General features: G+C 43.3%; 1 non-coding gene across 1 annotated transcript; it reads left to right on the top strand.

The window, feature by feature from the left end:
- Positions 1 to 3,255: 3,255 nt before the first annotated feature.
- On the top strand, positions 3,256 to 3,362 carry LOC113831516. The gene has a single exon (XR_003484406.1). It is a non-coding gene; the product is annotated as a U6 spliceosomal RNA (small nuclear RNA).
- The last annotated feature ends 5,198 nt before the right edge of the window (positions 3,363 to 8,560 follow it).

Here is an 8,560-nt window from a genome sequence, read left to right on the forward strand (position 1 = left end):
ATGAGGAGCATGTGCATTCATGTTGACTAAATGAATGAAGATGTTTGTGACATTTATAATGCCTATGTGGTTTCTGAAGATCCTCCCAGAGGTTTTTACCATCCCACATTCTCTTAAGGTATCTTTGACTTGAGCCCTTGGGAATCACACTGCTGTCTGGGCCAATGCCTTGCAGACCTGGTGATAGATAGTATGTTCTCTTATGCTGTGCTCCTCAGACTTGAAGGTGCAAAAGAATTACCTGGAAGAGCTGCTGGAGCCACAGAGCCCCTACCTCAAGAGCTCCACGGCTAGAAGGTCTGGGTGATACCGACACTTCTGGGCCACAGACTGAAACAAGACCAGACCACTGGGCCACTGAACTTCCTGGTAGACAGATCGGAGTTTCCTCACCTCCGTGGGAATCACAGTTTAGACCTATGTGAGTGCTGGGATTAAAGGCATGCGCCACCAACGCCCGGCCTTTGAGTTGATTTTCTTAAGAAAAAGAAAAGGGTTGAGGCTGTAAGATGGCTCAGTGGGTAAATGTGCTTGCTGCTCAAGCCTGGTGTCCTGAGTTTGAGCCCCGTTGTCCTCTGACCTCCACATGTATGCTGTGGTTCTCTCTCGATCCTCTCTCTCTCTCTCTCTCTCTCTCATGCGTGACCATACACACACACACACACACACACACACACACACACACACACACACACACTTTTTTTAGAAAGATAGGGAGGAAGGTAAGGAAGGAGAAGGAAACTATTTCAGGAAGATGCAGTCTATGCATGTGACAGGCTAGGAACAATCACATATTTACGTCATTGAATGCTCACAACAAGCTATGGTGTCCCGTAGCCTGTCTTATTTTGTAGTCATGTTCAGTAACGTAGTCACGCATCTAAGAGTGACTGGGGAAAGTGGGCTTTGTACTTCTCACTGAAAAATGCCACCACCTGCTACAACACCACTTGTCTTTATGAATCTCCCTTAAAGGTTCTCTTCTGAGAGAATTTGAGAAATTCTTCCACAGAGAACATTAACTGATAGGCCAATGCCTAAAGAGCAACCTCAATCTTCCTTATTCAGACTAAGATGTTCACTGTCTTCCTAGAGCCTGCGGGACTCCATCGGCTGCCCTCTGCCCCAGGAAAGTATTCTGTGGGAACACACATTAGCAATGCCAGAAATAGCTCGTAGCAAAAAGGTTTAACAGTGTCTGCTGACAGGAGGTCTGCTTGACTTTCCTAGCAGACCCAAGGGAAAGCAGGAAGCAGGACCAGTGCAGTGCAGCAGTAGAATTTCTTCATTGGAATTCGCTGTTTCCTTTATATTACATGACCTGCAAGGATAAATATACCCTTATATGTAAAATGTAAATGCCTGTAATTGCTCTTATTATTTTGATATGAGAGAGCAATACTAAGAGATATAATTGCAACTATTTAACACTGGTGTGACTCACTGTTCATTTTGGCCTCGTTGGTCCTGACACAGAAAGCTTTGGGTTTTAGTTTCCAAGCCTTATGAAGCAGCTGTGGGTTGGGAGGGCCAGTTTCCCGGCTTTTTTAACTGCCAGGAAGTCTGCATTTTCAGTGCAGGGAGTAGGTTAGCTCTTGTCAGTATTCTGACTAGAGATGTTATCCGATCCTCTCATTCTGCCAAGTCCGTCACCCCCTCCCCCCAGTCCTGGAGACAATAGTGGCTGTGCTTCAGGAGGCCGAGGACCTGAGTTCTTCCAACCCTAGTGGTACACATATTAGCTACAGGAACTTGAACAAGTCTCTCCTGTTCATTGGTTCTTAGTCTTGTTTCATGTAAGGTGAGAGAGTTGTGTGGAATTATTTTTAAATATAAAATTGTATGAAACCAAAATTGCTATGAAGAAATTTAAATTTCATTTTGAATGAGTGACCTACTTAAACTCCTTGACAATTTTCACCTAACTGCTTAAAAGAATTTTTCTGAGAGTGTTGGCAGTTTGTCAACACTGCAAACTCTAAGGAAAAATAGAACCTTCTTTAGGCAATTAACAGGAATGTTGGGGCCTGTCCCTTAATTATTAAGTGTTTGAGAAGAGTAACAAAATGATGGACAAACTGATTCTTATATTTTTCACTTAAGAACATTGATTTCAGTGTGTGAAAACTTTGCCATTTGTCAGTGGCGAGAAAAAGGTAAGTGCTTTCATGCAATTTTGTCAAGTCAAAACTGAAGGCACCAGGGAGTCAGACCACAGACAGGTGGGTGACTTTCTGTTCTCTTTTGTCCCTGACTGCTGAGGGAACACAATGCTCCCATGGCTTCCTCAACACAACGGGATTGTATCCTCTCAGACTGCAAGCTGTACTAACCCTTGGCCCTTAAACTGCTTCTTGTCAGGGATTTGATCACAGTAAGAAAAGTAACAAATACTCGTGTGTGTTGGGGAGCTGAGCATAGTCCCTCTAAAGGCTGTTTTATTTACATGATTTATTCACCTTTATTTTATGTGTATTAGTGTTTTGCTGGCATGCACGTCTGTGTGGGGTGTTGGATCTCCTGGAACTGGAACTACAGACAGTTAGTTGTGAGCTGCCATGTGGGTGCTGAGAGTTGAACCCTGATCTTATGGAAGAGCAGCTGGTGCTCTCAACCACTGTGCCATCTCTCCGGCCCTTGAAGGCTGTTTTTAAAAGTTCATGTCATTCACATGCATCATAGTTACCCATCCAAAAAATACAGGCCTATCATTTTTATTGTAGTCACCGAAACACAAACATCACCATATTCTTTAGTTTAGGATATTTTTCTTCTCTGAAGTCTGGGGTATGGCTCATTGGTACAGCACTCAGTGAGGCCCTCGGTTCAAACCCAAGCACTTCAAAGAAAGAAATAAAGATAATTTTATCACCTGAAAAGCAAATCCTTCATTTATTAAGTCACTTCCATTTCCTCATGCTCCCCTACAGCCCTAGTTAATCTACACACTGTCTTCATAGTGATTTTTTTGTTCAGAACACTGAATATAAATGGAAGATGCACCACTGTGGTTGGTTTCCCTCGTGGAACAGCTGTTGAACTTTGGATTTCTCTGTTGAATTTACACACTTGTTAAGACCATTCTATTTGTATGTTTTTATTACTGAATTGGACTACTTTTCTCACTTATAGAGTATACAATAAGTGAAAAGTATAATATGTATGTAACACACACACACACACACACACACACACACACACACACACACACACACACACACACACACACACTGTCCAGGCTAAGATAATGTTACTGTACTTTCTTTGGCAGCACATGTACTAACACTGGGACAATTCAAAGAAGGTTAGTGTGGCTCCCGTATAAGGATGACATGGAAATCCATGGAGTATCCCACAGTTTTATTTTAAACTTTGTTTCGGGAGGACAATGACAATGAAATAAGTGCACCTATGACAGGTTTGTCTGGAATGGCATGGGACAGTCAAAGTGTAGAGAGTTTGACACTACAGAAGAGCATATGGACATTTCTTTTGAAGAATTTTTAACTCTAAAAATGAAGTCCAGTTTTAGAGAGTAAAACTTACTGCATTTAAAATATATCTGCTAAGTCTTAAATACTGAAAGTGTGGTTTTTTTTGGGGGGGAAGGGTTAAATTTAGTGAAATGTAACTATTTCTCTTCATTGGCAAAGGTCAGCCATTATTTATGACTTGGGGCAATTTTATAGTTTGCTATGTGTTGTATAGTATGAAGTTCTTAGAGGATGCATTAGTAAAAAGTCATCTCCTTTCAAATAAAAGCAGAGAAAGAAAATGTAAGTTTAACTGAGTTACATGAATCTCCAGTTTATTCTTTTCCCAACAAGATTTAGTACATTTATCATTAAAAACTGGTTCTTTCTTTGATGGGCCTTGCTGTGAAGAGCCTGGTGTAACAGTGAACAAACCCACATGCCATGATTGTCATAGTGTGGAAGAGGTAGGCGACCCTTCATATGCAGGCCCTATGGCCTACTGTAAATTAGTTTTTAGATTTAAGTTTTATTTTATTTTATGTGTATTTGTGCACCACATGCATGCCTGGTGTGTGAAGTCAGAGGACGGTGTCGGATCTCTTGGAACTGCAATTACAGATGATTATGAGCCATGATGTGTTGTAATTTTAAAAAGCTGCGCTTGAGAGAAAGACACCACTCGACAGAGCTTGGGTGTAGGATTTTTATCCAGGGAAGTGAATGGGAAAAGGGGGGAATGGAGAGGGGAGACATGTCTCTGGGGACAGGAGCAGCAGAAGAGAAGAGAGAGGCAGAGAGAGACAGAGAAGCAGAAAGAAAGAGGAAGAGAGGGAGGGAGGGAGGGAGGGAGAGAGAAGGAGAAACAGAGAGACAGGCAGAAAAGGAGACACATACACACACACAGAGAGAGAGAGAGAGAGAGAGAGAGAGAGAGAGAGAGAGAGAGAGAGAAGGATGGAGATGGGCAGGGCCCTTTTAAAAGGGAACATAGTGATTGTGCACAGGTGGTGCTCTTAGTGGCTGTAGCTGAGGACGTATCCTGTCAGAACCTCAAGGACAGGTCAGTACAGATACCTGAATACTAACACCTGTCTTCATAGAATCCAAACAGCCAAAATATTCAGCTACCTGGTCTTCCTTAATTTTACCTCAAAACAACAACAATAACAAAGATAAATTAAATTAAAATAAAAAGAAAACAAACAGATATGAAACAAACAGATAGCCTTAAAACTTTGCATCATTGTTTTTTGTTTAGTTTTGTTTTTGAGCAGGTAATGGGTCCTGGAGAGGTGGCTCAGTGGTTAGGAGTACTTGCTGCTCTTACAGAGGGTCCCATTCAGTCACCAGCACCCACCTTATTAGTATTCAGCCACCTGATCTATAGAGCGAGTTCCAGGACAGCCAAGGCTACACAGAGAAATGCTGTCTCACCCTCAACCCCAACACCAAAACAAAACCAAACAAAAAACCCAAACCAAACAAAACCCCTTGTTCTTTCTCTCGTGGGTTTTTGAGGTGGGTTTGTCCCATTCTGCTTCAAGCCACAGACGACTCTGAAGCAAAGCTCACCTTTCTGCAGTGGGCATGGACGGGAAGGAGAGACAGGGCACTGTGCTTCAGATACATTACCCAGCATGCTTGGAGGCCTACTCAAATTATGACAGGTTCGGGAAAACAAATGTACAGTCAAGCTGAACAAATCTTGCTCTGAGGAAAAGAAAGATGACTGTGTGACATTAAGGCAACTTAGTGAATTCCTAGCTCAAGGCATCACTAGCTTGAAAGTGTGAAGTCAGCCCCGATGAGACTTTTAATATGGAGTGGTCCTAGATGTGTCCTAAGCACTAGAAGATATGAGAGGCAGAAAGCCACTGCCCCTTGGGACGGATCTCGTCTGTATGGTTAGTGTGTCATCGCTTTATATCCTTGAGAGATAAGCCCTTGTTAACAAGAGCAGCTGGACGGGGGGCTGGGGTGGGGTGAGCTCAGCATACAGGAAACATTGGTGACATCGGACACTCATTTCCTACCCAGAGAAGGATAGCTGCTGTGGTGAATCCTTTTCCTTTGTATATTATGGGAAATGCTGCCTTTTCATGGCTGGCATTGTGGGCTGTCCTTGGTGAATCTGTGCACGTGATCTTGTCCCATTGATACAGGCTGAGCATTAGCTGCTGGGTGTGAGAGACAAATGTACACAAGCCCAGAATAGGCAGAGAAGACCTCATGCTCTGACACAGACTGAGCTTTAATCTCACTGAATTTCCTAACAGACCTTTTCATTCTTTTATGAAGAATGCGAAGAAGCTGACCACTTATTCCACTGAAGGCTTCCTTGGGTTGCATCTCTCATGAGTTCAGGGCTTTTCAGACAGGCAGCGTCTGTTCTGAACTTTTTTGACATCTCAGCCCACTGTGTTTTCTATCTAATTTGTTCACATTGTCACATATACAAGTCCGCTGCCAGATGCTGACTCGAACAAGGTCCTGGGAACCAACCTCTCTTGTTTTGACCTCTTTATTAACTGTGTGGACAATTTCCTTTCATACTCTGGTCTAATGAACCTTACTGCTTCCTGGCTTTGTGACCTCCGTAGCCCCTCCCCCACCATTCCCGCCCTTCACCCAGGCTGCTTATCTAGCTGGAATTTATTTGATTTTCCTTTCTCCCTTCCCTCTGTCCTATGGGAAAGCTAAAGGCTAGCCTCCCTTAAACATTTATAAACTTAGTTTATGCAGTGGAATCCTTGGATAATTCAGGCCTGACCCTGTCACATGCTCTTTAAACAGGACTTGCTTTTCGTGGTTTTCGACTGAGAACCTAACATGCTCTTTGAATTCTAGGGCTGTGGATTGTGCTGAAGATGTGGGACACAAGAGTTGACATATGGGCCACACTTCCTGTGTTCAAGGTAAAGGGGGAGGAACTGGGATGTTCTGTAGTGAGTGTCGTATTTGATCTCAAGAACTACATCATTTGTTAGCTCTCACCCTGATATGAGTAACAGGGAAGGGAAATCAAAGGACATCACAGGGGAGCGATGGATTGCATTTTGTACTGAAATACTGTATGGACTCTGGCCTGGGCTGCAGTCACACTCCTAACACACCTTTCTTATTACAACCTGATTGCTAGATGCCTTTGAGCCCACTACATCTACCCAAGCACATCTTACTTTTCTTTTACACTCTTGGTGCTTCCTTGGGCTATGCCCTGTTTTTTGTGATTGATTACGATTTATCTTGGCAGTGGTAGGAAGCTCGTTGTTATGGACTGTTTTTTTTTTTTTTTTTCTTTTAGTAGTTCAGACAGTGAAGAATGACTCTAATGCTGCTGAGTACTCTAGGCAGTGGGGTGGGGTGGGGAGATTATGAGAGCCTCTTTAGCTCTAGACATGCAGAGTGCAGGGGCAGGAAAAAGGAAGGCAGTTTCCAATTTCATAAAGAAAATTTGGACAGCTTTTGAACAGGGAATAAGAAAAATACCCAAATGTAATTTTATAGCCAACTTCCCATGTCTTCATGTCTGCAGGATAACTTGAGATCTTCTAAGTCACTTGCCATTCAGTTTGCTGATGTTCCAAGAGAAATAGGAGGAGGGCTGGGAAAATTCCTCTTGATGTTGGGATATGCAAGGTTTTACTGTGTCCTTTAAAATTGAAGCTCAATTGTACAGTAGGGATATCAATTGTGGTTTGCTTTTAAAACCATCTTTCTGGGTAAATAGAACAGAACAATCCCAAACAGAATTTCTGCTTCTGCATGAATGCAATATTATTTCCAAGGTCATGATTTCTGGGTGGGTGGATGGCCCCAGTAGGCAATCCAATGGAGGTAAAGACGGTCATTTAATTTTTATATGATGGAAAAGTGATCTGCATTCACTAAAGGTTATACCTCAGCTTTTGAATTTTGTTCTTTTTCTGGGCTTGAGATCTGAAGTATGTTCCTTCCCCTAGCACGCCAGAGGAGAACTCCAGTTCCTAGATAGTCACCAGCTCACAGCAGGAGATAACCAGTGCTGTGCAGTGAGCTGCACTGACAGCAGCAGGTTAAACATGCTGAGTGCATTTCTGATTCACCTTGTTTTCAACTGAGAGTAGGTTTACCCAGTAAACACTGCCGCATGTTAAGGAGAGTCTATTGGCATTCCCATGCTGAAAGTCCTGGGGTTAGGATCCCCTGCACTGACAGTCACTGCCAAGAGAAAAGAACAAAATGACATCCAGTAGGGAGAATTAAGTCTCTTGCCTTGACCCATTGAGATGGAGAGGAGGATTGTCAAAGTGTCCCTGGGGCACACCCCTCTTGCTTCTCTGAGCCAGGATTTAGCATATCCGCTGGCCCTTCCTCCCCATGATATTAGGGCTAGCCTAATACGACAGGCTCTGAGTTGATGGTGACCTTTTTATCCTAAGGACCCAGAACACAAACTATGATGAATAAAAATCTGTGTTTGAATGAAGAAAAAAAGAAAAATAGGAGGACATGAGTGTTCCTAAGGGTTGAGGTTTTTTATTATAGATATAAAGGAGAAAACAGGTAGATGCAGAGACATCTGGGAGAGTCCAGAGTGAAGGTGACCAGAAGACTGAATTAGGCCCTGTGAGGAGGGCTGGAGCAGCTAGGAGCTAAGAGGGCAGGAGGCAAAGAGGCCAAAAACAGGCCAAAGGGACGAATAACCAAAATGTCTGGTTTATATAGGAAAGAACAGCTAGGAGAAGGTAGCTCAGCCCTTTAGCTCTGGGCTGGGGAGTTTAGGGTAGGGGCCAGGTATGACAGCCAGGAAGACCCTGTGACAGGTAGGGGCCAGGATGCTTGAGTCCATCTTTGATAAGTCAATAGGCACCTCAGCTGTTCATCCTGGGTCTGGGACATAACAGTGTTGTCAGCTAAGAATGAAATTTGAGGCTATATGGAGACAGGGTTAGATGAAAGCATGCAGTTTAGTTGTGAGGCTTGTAACCATACCTTGCTCTATTCCCAGGTCACTGGAAGGAAAGCAGAGAAATCTGAACAGCCTATCTTTGCCCATTAGGGGTCCTGAGAGGAGTCTTTCACCATATGCACATGGAGCTTCT

This window comes from Cricetulus griseus, chromosome 3, assembly GCF_003668045.3.
Source record: "Cricetulus griseus strain 17A/GY chromosome 3, alternate assembly CriGri-PICRH-1.0, whole genome shotgun sequence".
Classification (NCBI taxonomy): domain Eukaryota; kingdom Metazoa; phylum Chordata; class Mammalia; order Rodentia; family Cricetidae; genus Cricetulus; species Cricetulus griseus.